Here is a 17913-nt window from a genome sequence, read left to right on the forward strand (position 1 = left end):
AGAGAGAATAGGGAGAACAAAAGTTTTATGGAATTTGAGTTTCAGAGATGATTCAGAACACATAGCCACCCGGGGACTGCCTAGATAACAGTGGCAGAGGGGAACAGAAGAAGCAAAGTCTGAGTGGGGACAGGGGGATGAAATGGTATTTGTAACCCAATGGTTCCAAAATATTGATTCCACAGGCTTTTATTTTCTTGTGTCGACCTCGATAGAGTGGATGTGGAGAGGATGTTTCCTGTGGAAGGGGAGTCTAGCAGCAGAGGACACAACCTCAGAATGGAGGGGCATCCTTTTAGAATGGAGATGAGGAGGAATTTCTTTAGCTCGTGGGTGGTGAATCCATGGAATTTGTTGCCACAGGCAGCTGTGGAAGCCAAGTCGTTGGGTATATTTAGGGCAAAGGTTGATAGATTCTTGATTGGTCAGGGCATGAAGGGATACAAGGAGAAGGCAGGAGATTGGGGCTGAGAGGATAAATGGATCAGCCATGACAAAATGGCGAAGCTGACTCGATGGGGCAAATGTCCCAATTCTGCTCCTATATCTCATGGTCTTATAGTCTTATTTTCTTGTTTGGTTTTCCTGCCCTTTGTAAAGTCATGTAAGATGGGAAGGAATGACTTGTAAGGATGTGAGACAGTGACCACGGGAGCAGAGCAACCTCTTCCCCACCTTTCCAATGATGCGACACTCTTCCAAATAAGGCTGTATATATATACACTCAGCAGCATTTTTATCAGGTACCTCCTGTGTCTTGTACGCAGAGGCTATTCAGAGATCCAGCTGCTTGCCTCTTTTATCTAGTGCTATAATTTACTGCTGGATCTATTGCGGTGACAGAGAAGTCACCTTCTCCGGTGACTGGGTTCATCCGGGCAAGGTGTGAGTCTTGCTGTTGAAGCCGGGACTGCCACCTGCAGCAGCTCTGTGCCTAATAAAGTGGGCACTGAGTGTGTATGTTCGCAGTCTTCTGCTGCTGTAGCCCATCCACTTCAAGGTTTGATGCACTGTGCATTCAGAGATGCTCCTCTGCACACCACTGTTGTAACGTGTGGTTATTTAACTTACCGTCTCCTTCTTGTCAGCTTGAACCAGTTTGGCTGTTCTCCTCTGACCTCTCTCATTAACAAGGTATATTCGCCCACAGAACTGCCACTTACTAGATGTTGTTATTCGCACCATTCTCTGTAATCTCCGGAGACTATTGTGTGTGAAAATCTCAGGAGATCAGCAGTTTCTGAGATACTCAAACCACCCCATCTGGCACCAGCAACCATTCCATGGTCAAAGTCACTTAGATCACATTTCTTCCCCATTCTGATGTTTGTTCTGAACAACAACTGAACCTCTTGGCCATGTCTGCATGCTTTTATGCACTGAGTTGCTGCCACGCCGTTGGCTGATTAGATATTTGCTTTAATGAGCAGGTGTACAGATGTACCTAATAAAGTGGCCACTGGGTGTATATAAAGCTGACATTCTTTGCTAAACCAAATGTGTAAAATCTGAACTAAGAGCAGGGTTGTGAGGTGTTGGCTTACCTTCCAGCAAAGGTTCTTGGAGTGTGAGCAAAATCTCATGTGTGCCCTCCCAGCTATAGTGGGAGTTTGCAATGTCCTGCTTGGCTCCTGAGCTGAGCTCAGGAACTCAGCAGAGAAACAGGCTAACGTTGAGACTGTCAGGGTTTGCCTGGGTAGCTGGCATTGCACTTACCCTGCTCAAAGCGCTTAAAGGGAGATGCCAGCATCTTTTCTGGAGATCACAGTTCAAAGTAAATTTATTATCAAAGTACTTTTATGTTACTGTATACCGGTGGCATAGTGGAATCAGCGCTGGACTTCGAGGCGAGAGGTTCCGAGTTCGAATCCAGCCGGCTCCCTTTCATGCTCTCTATCCATTCCTGGGTTGAGTGTCCAGCTAGCAACTCGACTTCGTAAAAAAAAACACCTGAAGAGGGATAGGCTCCGCCAGGTTTCAGATGCCCAAGACACGCCATATGATGAGCAATCACCAAAAAGATCGGTGCAAAAAGTTTGTCATGACGGTGCCCCGATGACTCCACCAGGAGATCTTCTTTGAGATCCATTTTCTTGCAGGTATTATCAGAAAAAATAGGAAATACAGTAAGAATTTTACAGAAGTAGCTATACATAAACAGATAGGTGTACTGACGCCCACAGATATCTTGACTATATCTCTTCCCATCCTGTGACCTGTAAAAATGCCATTCCCTTTTCTCAGTTCCTCCGTCTCCACCACATCTATTCCCAATATGAGGCTTTCCTTTCCAGAACTTTAGAGATGAACTCCTTCTTCAAAGAATGGGGTTTCTCTTCCTCCACAAGAGATGCTGTCCTCATGCATATCTCCTCCATTTCTTGGAACATCTGCCCTCACTCTGTCTTCCCGCTGCCTTAACACTGTTAGAGTTCCTCTTGTCCTTACCTACCATCTCATGAGCCTCCGCACCCAGCATATTATTCTCCGCATCTTCTGCCATCTTCAATGAGTTCCTACCATGAAACACATCTTTATCTCCTCCCACTCTCCACTTTCTGGAGGATTGTTCTCTCCATGATTCACGTGTCCACTTGTCCCTCCTCACTGAACTCCCTCCTGGCACTGATCTCTGCAATCAGAAGTGCTGCACCTACCCATTCACCTCCTTCCTTCACCTCCATTCAGAGCCCTTCCAGGCGAGGCACTGCTTCACCTACAACTCTGTTGGGGTTGTCTTCTGATGCAGGCTTCCCTACATCGGTGAGATCCAGCATCGATTATGGCTCCATTTTTTATTTGAGGGCCTTCACTCCATCCTCAGCAAGCAGGAATTCCCAGTGGCCAACCATTTTAATTTCAATCCCCGTTCCCATTCCTACTCCTACATGTCACTCCATGGCGATGCCACTCACGGGTTGGAGGAGCAACATCACCCATTCTGTCTGGGTAGCATCCAACCCGATAGCTGGAACATCAGTTTCTCTAACTTTTGGTGGTGTTTCCCCCTCCACCTTCCCTCTTCACCATTCCCCACTCTGGCTCCCTGCTTACCTCTTTCTCTTCGCCTCACCTGCCTATCACTTCCCCCTTCCCTTTTTCCTAGGGTCCACTCTCCTCTCCCATCAGATTCCTTCGTCTTCAGCCATTTACCTTTTCCAGCTGTCACCTCCCAGCTTCTCACTTGGTTCCCCCTTCTCCCACCCACCTGGCTTCACCTATCACCTTCTAGCTCGTACTGCTTCCCCTTCCCCACGTTCTTATTCTGGCATCTTCCCCCTTCCTTTCCAGTCCTGTAAGGGTCTCGGCCCGAAGCATCAACTGGTTATTCCTTTCCATAGATGCTGTCTGGCCTGCTGAGCTCCCCCAGCATTTTGAGGTCATTACTCCATCAACAGATAAAGGCAGACAAACAACCGAGGTGCAGAAGGAGACAAACTGTGCAATTAAAAATAATACTGAGAGCATAAGCTGTAAAGTGTTTGTTCAGTCCAAATTACATTGGAATAATTTCACACAAAACTGTAAATATTCAGTTTTCCTCCTTGGTGTCTATTCGAATCCAATGGAAATGTTAAGAAGTCATTTGCAGTTTTCTTTGTATTGATTAGATTTTTTTATTCATTGACATGGTTGTCACTGGCAAAGCCAGCATCCATCGTCCATGCCCAGTTCCCCTTGAACTCAGTGATTTGCTGGGTCATTTCGGAGGTCAGTTGAGAGTCAGCCACACATCTCCTTTGAGCTAATAGAGCTATGATTGTTAACAGATAATTGCAGTTTTGCACACATGTAAGATTGTTTTTCGGGCAGTTGGGCCTCGTCAGCCGTGGTTGGCAGCTCAGGGGAAGAAAAACTGTGATCTCAAACATCCACTGCCTTGTGGCAATATCCACTCATGGGGAAGGCTTCGGGAGTAAACCCTGAGGGAAAAATTCAGAGCTGATTGGCAACTCGTGGTACCAAACTGTATCGGTCTCTGCCATTCCTTTGGGTTCATCAGATGCGTGGAGAGGGGGAGCTTGCTCCCCACATTGTAATGCCCGGGCTTGTGTATCTAGACAGCTAGGTCAATGGATCCAACTGATGGAGGCCTCACAAGATGGTTTTATCACAAATTAGTTTGTTTAGAATTCAAAAGTCAGTCTGGGAGAACAGCTTTTGGACCAGATGGCTAATTCTGGAAAGTAGGTTGGGACCTTACTATGTCTACCCAGAAAGGAAGGCCTACTGCAATCATTGCGGACAGGGCTCATTACAACATTTGCCGTAGGGAGGTGTGTTGCTGATAGCCTTGCAGTGATGGTAACCCGGCCGCACCCACTGATCAACTTCACCACAACCTGGTGAGGGTTGCTGTTGGCCAGGCTGAAGTGCTCGGTGCTGAGCTGCAACTCGGCTCGTGCGGAGAGTGCACCCATCGGTGGGGTCTCCGGTCGGCCTCACCATCACCGGTTGGATATAACGGGCACCCTTCTCTTTGCACAGCACCCCCCGGCTGGGGATTTCTCTCAGAAACAATTCAACTGCTGGCCTTTGAGCTGTGATCGTGGAGAAGTTTTGGAAATTACGTACAGAATTCAAGACCTGCAGTTCTCTACGAAGAAAGCGACTGAAAGAAAATCTTCCCACGCATTTTGACCTTGGTCTGTCCTCTAGTACCTTAGAAAGTGATACAGATTTGGGACTGCACCAATTAAATACAGCAGAGTTCCTTCTTTAAAAACTGCTTTAAAACCAATCTGTAGTTTCGTGAACACCATCTTAAATTTAGTTCCTACTAATTAACTCAACTTGCTTTTTCTAGATGCCTTGATGGAACTTGAGGTCATAGAGCCAGATGGTTAGCTGGCTGTCTGAACTAACTAACCACAGTGCTACTGATTCTCTAGATTTGATCATATTTACGAAAAGGCCATGATCGAAACTTTGGTGGTGTTTCATCCTTTATCAACAAATGTTGGAGTTCCAATTAGGTTGTATTTATAGCCTGCACTGGCTGTAGATTTTTAAGGCAGTTAAAACCATAGTGGAGGACAAGTGATGAGAAAGCTGGATTGCTAATGGAATTAATCCCAGTTGCTATATTTGGTTTATGATTTTCTGTGGATTCCCTTAAATCTCTCATTCATTTAATGGCAAACGGAACTGACTTCAGCTGCTTTTGGATCAAGCGTTCTGGGGGGTGGGGGTGGGGAACAATGTTTTTAATATTCATTGAATAAAGTTGCTGCTATTCCGTCTTATCAAAAGCTTAACAGTTCTATAAATAATTGGATAAAATTATATAGCAGTATAACTCTATCTGACATCTTGTTCTGTAACAGACTTGTTCGTTATATTCCCAAAGGTAGTGATGTCATTTGTACTTGGGTCTGAAAAAGGAAAAGAATGTCAGTCAGTTTGATTGGTCTAATTCTTACTGTGGCTTTTGGCAACTTCTGCCCCAGATGGAGTTTTTCTGCCAACTTACACCTGGGTAGGTGTTGAGAAAGTATATTATGAGGTTAGAATGTCTGCTTGAATCCTTTCTCCTCCATTGGCCCTAAAGACAACGTGGACATATAGAAGTTTTTCCATTTTGAACCTACTGCACCATTGAGTTGCAATAAATATCTGTTTTGTATGACTTGAAACCTATAGTAACAACCTGTGTGAGATCTCTTCTGGAGAAGCAATGAGCTCTGCTACAAGAGAACTCAACTTATGCTGTCTTTTTTTTTATTTAATTGGAGGGGCCTGGGTGGTTTGAGAGGCTGAAATGGGCTGGTGGTGCTGTATAAGAGAGAGGCATGCCCTTCCACCAGGACTTGCACTAAATGGGAGACTGGGGAAATGTACTGATTAGCATCAAGTGAACGATGGAGCGGTGGGAACGCAGGAGAGCTATCCACTGATACATTAATCCCCTAGGTAAATGAATACCTGCTAGTTTTGAACATTGTTCAGGTTAAGGGCTTGGTGAGAGCAGTTTTGATTCACTGCTTATCAGTGGAAATATAGAATGTGCAATCGATAAGCTTCTTGTGTAACAGACCATTATGAGACAGGATTTATAAATCCCTCTGCCAGCTAATCAGCTGGAGCCCGGGTAAGGAAAGATTTGTGAATCTATTACTCATAATCTAAACTCCTGGTGAGGCTCCCAAGCACAGCATAAATGCAAATTGCAAATGTGACAAAGGTCAGAATCAGTGGCAGACTGGATACCAATATCCATTACAATTGAGATCCATCTTTCTCTTCCTGTATCTCCCGGTAGGGCTGTATATCAGTGTTCGATGTTTCTAATGGATCTCAAGGCTCTCAGTCAGCACCTTCTCAACCACTGAGTATTTCCCTCAAATTTGGTGGTGAGATCCTCGACTTTGATCCTTACAGCAATCCTGTCCTCATCCCGATCTTGTGGGATCCCCACAAAACAACACAGGCTTCCCTTCATTCTCCATCTGCCTGAGTGGATTCTCCAGTCAACTCTGCCATTCCCAACACTCCCACCACATCTTTCCCTTCTACGTTCAGCATTCCAAAAGGACCTTCCCTTCCTCAACACTCTCTCCTCTTCCCACTGCATCTTGCCCACATTCTTGGATGTGACCAAAGTACAGACGAGGTAAACTTTTAAAAAATTGTTTAAAAAGACTGTAAAAGGAAGTGTCCCAGTATCTTTGGAATTGTAAAAGACTTCACTTTATTAAGAGCCTACTGAAATATATTGTACTGATTAAAAATCAGTTGGGCAGTACGTCAAAATCTAGATGTTGTTCTGCACTGTTTAAATGCAGCTGTTCAGCTGTTTCTTTTAAACCTAGTCGGCATCACTGCTAAGGCAGAAGAAAACAGAATGTAATGCGAACACATTGTTTGTCTGCTAACATCTAATTTGTTACCCATTGTTGTTGAGTGTGTTGACTCATGGTGACCCTATGGATAGGGTAGTTGTCCATAGGGTATTTGTGGCAAGATACAGTGGTAGATTGGCAGGTCTTTCTGCTGCTGCCCAGGTTGGGACCTGACCAGATTTGAACTCAGGACCATCCGACTCAGAGTCCTGGAGTGATGCCACTACACCACCGGCCAGCCCAAATTAGACGACATCTAATAAATTATACATTACTTTTATTAAATTATCTGGAAAATGTTGTATTTCTCTTCTTTAAGTTAAGTGATGCTTATTTATTTATTTATTCCATCTGCACTTCCCTGATGTCATTGAACAGCTAAATAATTATAATTGAATCACTTCCCCGTACACCTGAATAACTCAGGGGAGTCAAGGTCCCAGGTGAGTCTGGGTACCTTTCGAAGCCTGGCAGTAACTGCTCGGAGATGGTTGATAATGAAGGGCATCCATTGTTAGCAATGGTTAAAAAACACTCATCATTAGTGAAGTCCTGTGATTTGGTTGGATTATCCCAGACAAAGATTGCTGAACACAACTCAGTAAAATTTTTAAAAATGCTGGTATTAGTCTAATCCAAACATATGCCTTCACGTTACGTTCAACTTTAACAGGACGGGCCCAGTTAGCAGAGGAGGTTTAAATGTGGTAAATCTTTAGATTATCCTCAGTCTCAACATTGTCCTCAAAGGTTTCCTTCTTCAAGAATGCATCTGCGTCCTCAGATCTCTTACTTCGTTCAGATTCTCTCTGTGCGCAACATCTTACCCGACAACCATTCCTACCTGCCATGGGACTGTGTGCATCTCCCATCCAACAGTCCCAGTGCTCAGTTTGGGATAGTCGTCGTATTGAAAAATGTGGGTGGGTTGGTTTCATCAATCCCTTTCATAATCCCAAAAGTGTCTATCAGGAAACACTCTTTTCCAAAGGAAATGTCCCCATTCCCCTTTTCCTTTACCTTGATAATAATTAAACTGAGACCCCTGTGAGCCCTCCAGATACAAAGCATCCCTCACTGCCATTTGGATGACTCAAGGACCTCCCTGCTTTCCTGGCTAACATTTATCCCTCAAACATTGTTAAATTTAACTCAGTGACCACTTTATTAGGTACACCTGTACACCTGCTCGTTAGTGTAAATATCTGAATCGGCCAAGCACGTGACAGCAACCCAGTGCATAAGATGTGAAAAACAAAATAAAAAGATACAGAGGGCGAGAGAGGTCAGAGGAGACTGATTCAAGCTGACAGGAAGGCGACAGTAACTCAAACAGCCAGAGGTGTGCAGAGGATTATCTCCGAATGCACAACAGTGGATGGGCTACAGCAGAAGACCATGAACGTACACGCAGTGGCCACTTGATTAGATGCAGGAAGGTACCGAATAAAGTGCCCACCAAGTGTAGATCACAAGATTGTTCTGCACTGCTCAATGACAGCCACTTTTCTTGCAGTGACTGTACCTCAAAGTATTTTGGCATTTCCTGAGAACATGAGTCGTTCCATGTTCCATGTTCCATAAGCCTATTCTTCTCATGTAAATTCATTAGATTCAGAGTTCTCATCATCACTCTAACTTCTCCAGGGCGATAGTTGCCTTCTATGATTCGGTGATTAGAACATCAAGATGTTAATTTGATGAGGCACATTGGCCGAGTTGGGAATCCCTGGGCTGGGTAACAGGTGGAAGCAACTGGTATCTAAGTGGGTGATGTCTAACAGAATTTGTGCTTCTATTTTGAGAAACGTCAAGATCAGTTTTGCCAACAAATGGGAATTTTCATGCACTGGGACACGTACAATTAGTGGTCACTTTATTAGGTACCACCCATACCTAATGAAGCTAAATGTACGTTCCTTGTCTTCTGCTGCTGTGGCCATCCACTTCACGGCTGGTCAGCATGTTGTGCGTTCAGAGATGCTCTTCTGCATGCTGCTGTTGTAGCAGGTGGTTGTTTAAGTTACAGTTGTCTTCCTGCCAGCTTAAACCAGTCTGGCCATTCTCCTTTGCCCTCTCTCTTTAACAAGGCGTTTTCACCCACAGAACTGCCGCTCACTGGATATTGTTAGTTTCTTGCACCAAAACTCTAGACTGTTGTGCATGAAAATCCCAGGAGATCAGCAGCCTTTGAGATACTCAAAACACCCCGTCTGGCACCAACAATCATTCACTGATCATATTTAGATCACATTTCTTCCCCGTTCTAATGTTTGATCTGAACAACATCTGAGCCTCGAGACCATGTCTGCATGCTTTTATTCATTGAGCTGCTGCCACATGATTGGCTGATTAGATACACCTGCATAAATGAGCAGGTGTACAGGAGTACCTAGTAAAGTAGCCACTAACTGTTCAGACAGTGTTACTATGTAGAGGGCATCCCGTGGTTCTTGCATGTGAATCTCTGTTATTAATATGGTTGCTTCTGTCATGTCCCAGACAAATCAAAGTGCACTTTTCAGAAAAATGCACTTCAAATGCAATCTGTTTTATGTACTTTTGAAAGGAAAGTTTGCAATGGAAAGACGTGGCACTTTAAAGCCATTGTAAGTCATTAGTGTTCCATTAGTGAAATGAGAATCCAGAGCTTCTTCAGGCAAACAGCACTCTCCTGATGGCACAGAGCATTCAAACCTCAACTTTGATGGATTATTTTAGGTACCAACCAGATAAGTTTTCAGAACAATGCCTCTGGAAAGTATGTCATCAGCAGTGAATTAAAGTTTCACAAAAGCTTTTCTTTGCACTGGGAGATAGTTGGTGAAAATCTTAAAAGTACACTTTAGAAATTTCCTCATAAACAGTCGATCCAGGTATAAGGCAAGCCTTTCATTGGTGTCCATGAGTCACAAGGACAAAGAAAATACCACCTTGCTCTGGCTAATGAAACACTTTTGACTCCCCTGTTACAGTTTTTCCATTTTTGGACAGTTCATCAACCCCAGTCGTTCAGCGGCAGCTTTTGCACGATCTAAAATGGATCAACTTTCTTGGTGGTTGGTAGCCAGCTCTTGCTGTCAGTGACGGAACATGGGACACAAAATTCCTGGCTCATGGTTTGACATTGAAAAGAATATTGCTGAACACTCTAAACACTGTTGTTCTTTCCGATGTCCCTCTGACACACAATGTGGCATAGTAGACACCAAATAGAGCTACTGCCTCCTAGCTCCAGTGGCCAGGATCATTACCAATCTCTGGTAGTGTCTATGTTGATTTTAGAACATAGAACATAGAATAGTACAGCACAGTACAAGCTTTTCGGCCCACAATGTTGTGCCGACCCTTAAACCCTGCCTATAGAACATAGAATAGTACCTTCTCCTGTAACTGCGTAAGCTTTCATCAGATCTGCTGGTTTCTTCCCACATCCCGAAGGTTGGTAGTTTAACTGTCTGCTGTAAAATACCCCCAGTGTGTAGGCAAGTGGTAGAATATGGGGCTGAGTGAATGTGAATGTGCGATCGGTGTCACTTCAGTGTAACTGCATGATTGATGGTCAGTGTAGATTTGCTGGGACAGGGGCTTGTTTCTCAGCTATGAAAATGACTGAAGTACATTGATAGAAGCTAGAAAGGTGCCTGAGGTTCTGATCAGCTTGTGGAACAGGCACAGTCAATAGAAGATTGGCAGACCGGCAGGAGGCAAAGAGTGGGAATAAAGGGGCCTTTTCTGGTTAGTGCTGGTGACTTCCTGGTGTTCTGCAGAGGTCGGTGTTACATAGAACAGTACAGCACAGGAACAGGCCATTTGGCCCTCATTGTTGTGCTGCACCAGCTAAAAAACAAATCAAAAACACCCGTTCACTAATCCCTCCTCCCTACCCCATGCCCATATCCCTCCATCTTCCTCACATCCATGTGCCTATCCAAAGGTCTCTTAAAAGCCTCTACCACCATACCAGGCAGCACGTTCCAGGCATCCACCACTCTCTGAGTAAAAAACTTACCCCTCACGTCCCTCTGAACCTACCCCCTCTCACCTTCAATGCATGCCCTCTGGTATTAGACACTTGGAACCGCTTCTTTTCACATTATATGACTTGGACGATGGAATTGAAGTTGAGGCCTGGGCCAGATTGACCATGATCACGTTAAATGATAGGGAGGCCCTGAGGGGGCCTACTGCCACTATTTCCTTGTGTCTTGTTGCCTGGGTTACCGATTATGCTGCAGCATACAAGTCTGTAAAGAAGACTCGGGTGACGTAGATGAGTGAATTAAGTCTGCCGTTTTATAAAGAACAAACATGGTGAGGGCCTGTCCTCAAGGTGCTGCTCTGTTAAGCACAGCCTTCAAGTGACGATGATAATTGTGGGGAACTGCCCCATCCAAGCAAAAGGCATTGACTGGCCATGGGGATTGGTCACGAAAATGATCCATGGCAGCTTGGAAAACTGGCCGGGGCACCTGAACACACCTCACCTATCCCCAGGAGCACTGGACTAGGAGAGGGAGGTAGAGAGCTCCTCAAAGAGGGGGACCGCAACCTCGGGCGAGGATAATAGGGCCTACCCGGCAAGATAAACTTGTCCTAAATGCAGGCAAGTTCACTGAGTCACACAGAGTCGTACAATTTAAAAATACACCCTTGAGCCCACTGAGTCACTACATCCACTGACCAGTCATCAGTTTTTTTTTAATCTTCCCTACATCAACCACACACGTGGGACAATTTTCAGGGGCTGAGTATCCTAACTCCTGCTGGTCTGTGGGATGCGTAAGGAAACCTACCTGGATCCAATTCCAGGGAACGAGATCTACTTCAGCCGCAATACCCATCTCACTGAAGTTCAAAGTTCAAATTAAATGTTATCAAAGCACGCATGTGCCACCATGTAGAACCCTGAGATGCATTTTCTTACAGGCATTTGGAGGAAATACAAAGAAACACAGTAGAATCAATGAAAACTCACACACAAAGACTGACAAACATCACTGTGTAAAAGACAAACTCTGCAGGTACGAAGGAAAGCACATAATAATAATAAATACTGGGAACATTCAGTGGTTAGTTCAGCATTGAGATGAGTGAAATTACCTGTGCTGCTTCAAGAGCCTTTACTCTTTGGAGAGAAGGAGGATGAGAAGAGACGTGATAGAGGTATACAAGATATTAAGAGGAATAGACAGAGTGGACAGCCAGTGCCTCTTCCCCAGGGCACCACTGCTCAATAGAAGAGGACATGGCTTTAAGGTAAGGGGTGGAAAGTTCAAGGGGGATATTAGAGGAAGGTTTTTCACTCAGAGAGTGGTTGGTGTGTGGAATGCACTGCCTGAATCAGTGGTGGAGGCAGATACACTAGTGAAGTTTAAGAGACTACTAGACAGGTATATGGAGGAATTTAAAGTGGAGGGTTATATGGGAAGCAGGGTTTAAGGGTCAGCACAATATTGTGGGCCGAAGGGCCTGTACTGTGCTGTATTGTTCTATGTAAGAGCCTGATGGTTGAGGGGGAATAACTGTTCTTGAACCTGGTGGCGTGGGACCTCCCTCCTGAAGGCAGCAGTAAGGAGAGAGCATGGCCTGGATGGTGGGGACATTAATGATGGATGCTGCTTCAATGTGGCAGTGCTCCTTGTACACGTGCTCAACGGTGGGGAGGGCTTTTTCCTGTGATGGACTGGGCCCTTGGTAGGCTTTTCTACCTATGTGTTTTTCAGCTGTTCTCCCGCAGTGTCTGCCCTTTCCGATGGCTCTGGGTCACTCAGTCCACCCGTGGCTCGAATGAAATGCCACTGCTGTCTTGAACATTTTAACGTGACTGGCGGTAGCTTTGGGAACACTCACACACATTGCAGCGTGAACCCTGGACCTGAGGCTACTGTTAATGCTGCTGCAGTTTCAAGAGGGCGTTAAGCATCAGAATCTGGCCTTCCACTCGCCATTTAATCTTGACAGGTATAGAAGTCCTGTAGTCACCTGGCCAGAGCTGGAGCACGTCGTCAATAACGCCACGTGTTGAAAAATGTGCGCTGCGAGAGTCAAAATTGTAATCAGCAGAATACTGTGTCAGAAATTCAACAAACCCTGAAAATAAAAGCTGACATGTACTTCCTGCCTCGGCTTATGTAAGCGGTGACAAAAACAGGCCACTTATATAATGTGATGCAGCATACAGGGAGGATATCAGCCTACATCAGATTCTGTTGCTAAAGACTGGAATGAGTTTCTTTTAATGCCAGTTCCCAAAATAGCAGCTGGAAGGTTTAGTAAATAAAATGATTACACTAAATAACTTCTATCTGTAAATGCTGTATTTTCATCTGACATTTATTCCACCGTTTGCTTTTACCGTTAATGCTGGGTTACATCCTTTATGACTCCGATTAAATCCCTAATGCACAGGGTTTGGGGTGGAGTGCTTTAAAATTGTAGCAGTATTGTATTTTTCCATCTCTTGCAAAGGCACTAATTCTTCCTGGGAAACAGTTTTCTGGACATAGCTCTGGTGAAAGGTTAATGGTGTCTCTTTCTCCGCAGGTGCTGCCTTACCAGCTGTACATTTCCAGCATTTTCTGTTTTATTAAAGTCACAGTAAGTCAGGGGTTCCCAACATGGGGTCCACAGACCCCTCGGTTAATGGTAAGGAACCCCTGCTAAGTACGTGCACAAAGCTACCTCATACATCACAGCTTATTATTTGATCTTGGAAGCTTTATAACTGAGGCTAGTCCTCCCCTTAACATCCAGAAACACTTCACTGAGGCATGAAGAGAGCTAGGGGTACAACAAAAAAATCTGAGTATCTCACATCCCAAGCCTCTGGACTCCCCTCCTAACATGGCTAGGTGTATATTTTTGTTGGGTTGCATTTATATGGAAGTCTCTCAGTGTGTTTCCCCATCTGGAATTACTCTTTGGTCACTATTGAGTAAGCGAGTCCAAGTTTTCTGCTCCCTGGGTCTGGACATTGACGCACAAGTGAAACTGACAGCCAGGGTCTGCCAAAGGAGGTGTAAAGCGCTCCTTCCCTCTGCTAACATGCAGGTCTCCCTTGGGCAAGGTGTAGCCCATGAAGCCATGGGAGCTGGTGGTGGACGGTCGTATGAGCAGCTGATGCATCTCACAAGTCCTGGCTAAGTGACCACTGACGCCAGGCAGCCAATCTCCGAAAGAGTATTGATAATGGCTGGGGTCACCCATCTTGTAAAGACACTGCCCAGAAGAAGGCAATGGCAAACCACTTCTGCAGAAAAAGAAAATTGCCAAGAACAGTCATGAGGCCATGATTGCCTACGTCATTCAACAGGGCATTTAATAATGATGATGACAGTGCTGAGGTTTTAGGAGGCATTGGTCAGATCGCCTTTGGAGTATTGTGAGGAGTGTTTGAAACTCTGGGCTTGTACTCGCTGGAGTTTAGATGAATGGGGGGGGGGGGAATCTTATTAAAACCTATCAAATATTGAAAGGTGTAGGTAGAGTGGACATGGAGATGATATTTCCAGTAGTGGAAGAGTGTAGGATCAGAGGGCACAGCCTCAGAACAGAAGGATGTCCCTTTAGGACAGATATGAGGAACCACTTCTTTAGCCAGAGGGTGGTGAATCTGTGGAATTCATTGCACAGAAGGCGGTGGAGCCCAACTCATTGAGTGTAGTTAAGCAGAGATTGATAATGTTCTTAATTAGTAAAGGAGAAGGCGGGAGCTAGGGATTGAAAGGAAAAATAAATCAGCCGTGATCAAATGGCAGAGCAGACATGGTGGGCCAAATGGCCTAATTCTACTCCTATGTTTTATGGTCTAATAGTCCTCCACTTGCTTGGCACCAGTGACCAGAGATGAATTCCTCTCCCCACAGTTTAAGGCAAATTATTCTTCCAATGATCACTTGCATCTGAAGTTGGTTGACTTGGCAGACAAGATGATTCATTGTCACTCACTTGCTGAGCTACCAGCACCACTCAGTCATATCACTTCCAGGGCTGGAAATACAGTAACACCAAGCAAATGGACTTAATCCCTGTCTCCACATTTTTAATGGTGATGTTAACCTCTGTTACAAGAGTGAGCAAATCACCTTGGTCCCAGCCCTGCAACACCATTGCACAGAGTAATTTCCAGACCTTCTGCGTGTTTTTATGGCTTGAATTTTCTAAGCTTCAAACTTGACCTTTTGTCACTGCTAACTTGGAAGGTCATTGAATGTTGCTTGGATATGCCAGGCAAAAGAACATCAGCTGTTCACTGGGTTATTCAGCAATTTAATATTTATAGACCACGTACAGGCTGTACTTCTCAATCTTTACACCTCCCTGTCTTCTTAACGGGTATTTTTCTTTATTTCCATTCCACGGGAACATCTGTTGTCTCTTGCAGGTTTTCTCCTCTATTGTGGAAGTGTTCCGTTGTGCATTGCAGCAATATACCATTGTGTTCTTAGAACCGTTCCCCACTGCTTCATCAATTCCAGTTTGTCTCTCGGTTTATGACACAAGTTCTGTTCCCATATAATAAAGTTCCTTGTTTCTTCCTTTAACTTCAGCCCAGAACTTATTTGCAAAGGGCTGCCTTGTGTGAATCAATTGTAGCCCTTTTAACTTTAGTGTAAGTGGAAAAAGCTTAGATTTAGCTTTATTTGACACAAGTACATCAAAACATACAGTGAAGTGCATCGCTTGCATCGATGACCAATACGGTCGGTGGATGTGCTGGGGGTAGTCCAGGCGTGTTGCCACATTTCTGGCACCAACAGAAACAAAAGGAAAGACTGCAAACTCACCTGTTCCTCAGGTTGGAGGAACAACACCTTATATACTGGCTGGGTAGCCTCCAACCTGATGGCATGAACATTGACTTCTCTACCTTCTGTTAATGCTCCTTCTCCCCTTCTTACCCCATCCCTGATATATTTAGTTTTTTTCCCCCTCCCTTTTTTTTCTTTCTCTCTCTGCCCATCACTCTGCCTGTTCTCCATCTCCCTCTGGTGCTCCCCTCCCCCTTTCTTTCTCCCTAGGCCTCCCATCCCATGATCCTTTCCCTTCTCTAGCTCTGTATCCCTTTTGCCAATCACCTTTGCTGCTGCTTATGCGTGAGTGGGGGGAGCTGGGGGGGGCTTTGAGGTTCTAACATTTAACTGTCATTCGTTCTTTGGGGCACTTCTCTGTTTCCGTGGATGTTTGTGAAGAATAGGAATTTCAGGATGTATATATTGTATACACTTCTCCGACATTGAATGTATCTATTGAAATAAGTAGTGCAAAAGTAAAAATGTAAAAAGTAGTGAGGTAGTGTTCATGGGTTCAATGTCCATTCAGAAGTCTATTGACAGAGGGGAAGAAGCTGTTCCTGAATCATTAAGTGTGTGCCTTCTGGCTCCTGTACCTCTTCCCTGATGGTAGCGATGAGAAGAGGACATGTCCTGGGTGATGGGGGCCCTCAGTGATGGATCAACCTTTTTGAGGTATCACTCCTTGAAGATGTCCTGCTGGATACTAGGAGGCTAGTGCCCATGATGGAGCTAAGTTTACAACTTTTTGCAGCTTATTTTGATCCTGTTCAGTAGCCCCCCCCCCCCCCCACTACTCTATACCAGGTGGTGAAGCAGCCAGTGAGGATGCTCTCCATGGTACATCTGTAAAAATTTATGAGTGAATGTGGAATTAATGCCAGCGAGTGGGATTAGTACGATGGTTCGGTATTGACATGGTAGACGAAGGGTCTGGTTCTACACTGTATAACTCCTTGTGCCCAGACATATACTCATAGCCAACATTGTTAAAGCAAGATCTAAGCCAGGCAGCATCCTGGTAAACCTCTTCAAAGCCTCAACACCCTTCCTATAGGGGGAGTGACCAGAACTGTATGCAATACTCCAGATGTGGCCTTTTCGACATTTGGGAGGTAACTAGAGCACACAGGGTGATAGGGAGAATGTGAAACACACACACACACACACACACACACACACACACACACACACACACACACACACACACACACACACACACACACACACACACACACACACACACACACACACACACACACACACACACACACACAATGGCTGGCCCTGTGAAACAGCAACTGCCCCAGCTGTGCTCCCAGATCTTCAGGCCCTGGGTGTGCAGCCTCCCCAGTGAGATGTCATCAGTGGCAATTCCTCCCACCCAATGACTTTGGATTGAAGCACTGAGGGAAATGAAATGTTCCCTGCAGCCAAAGTTCTTGAATGTGCTCACTGATGGTAGCCTGGTGAAGATCTTTGCAGTGTTGCCCACAGGAGTCAGCAGCTGCCGTCTGGAATGGTTGGCCTACAGGACGCTGGCAAGACCACAGCACATGCCCCTCCGACAACCGCTGTCCCTCTCCGGAACCGAACCCCTGCGTACTGCATTGGGCTTTGCACATTGAACACGATAGGAATGGAACGCACCTCAACAGATTGCAGCCGGTGTCATAACATTGCCAGCTCTCTCTCTCTCTGCACCCCCTCTTTGAAAGGACTGCTTTGTTTCCAGCATTCCCGTGCAATATTCCCTAGGGGGTGCACTGCTCTTTAACAGAAACAAAAATAAATCAACTTGATTTGTTCCTTGGCGGAGGTTGGTTAAAGGTTGGTGTCCGCTTGACTAGGCAGGGGTATCAATGCATTAGCGAGGCAGATGGGGCCTCGGACCTGGCGTAAGGCAGCGCCCGCCGAGTGTGTGTAGAGGCTCGCGAGAGAGGGTGGGGTCCCTTCCCTGAAGGGGAAGCCCGCCGGCCTGCTGGATGTGCGGCGCGGTCTCCCCGGCTCCGGCTGCAGGGCGAGCGGCGGCGTGTGAAGGGTTAAGCGTCGGTGAGAGTGGCAGCTGTATGCTAATGCGGGCTATTGTGTGGCCGCGGAGGCACGCAGGACGGGCAGGTGGCTCCAGTCCCCTCCCGCAGCGGCAGCAGAGAGTGTGCAGGCATCCAGAGCCCGCTCTCCGAGGCAGGGGACACTGCAGAGTTAAAGCTGGCAAGACCATTTAACCCCCGGTCAAGCCCCTTCCTGCATCTGAAACCCGGACCGTCGCTGTTTAT

General features: G+C 45.6%; 1 protein-coding gene across 1 annotated transcript in view; it reads left to right on the forward strand.

Annotated features, from left to right (window-relative positions):
* The window catches only part of LOC140718342 (arf-GAP with coiled-coil, ANK repeat and PH domain-containing protein 3-like), a 339421-nt gene that overhangs the window by 288914 nt on the left and 32594 nt on the right, over window positions 1–17913 (forward strand). The window lies entirely within an intron of this gene.

This window comes from Hemitrygon akajei, chromosome 29, assembly GCF_048418815.1.
Source record: "Hemitrygon akajei chromosome 29, sHemAka1.3, whole genome shotgun sequence".
Classification (NCBI taxonomy): domain Eukaryota; kingdom Metazoa; phylum Chordata; class Chondrichthyes; order Myliobatiformes; family Dasyatidae; genus Hemitrygon; species Hemitrygon akajei.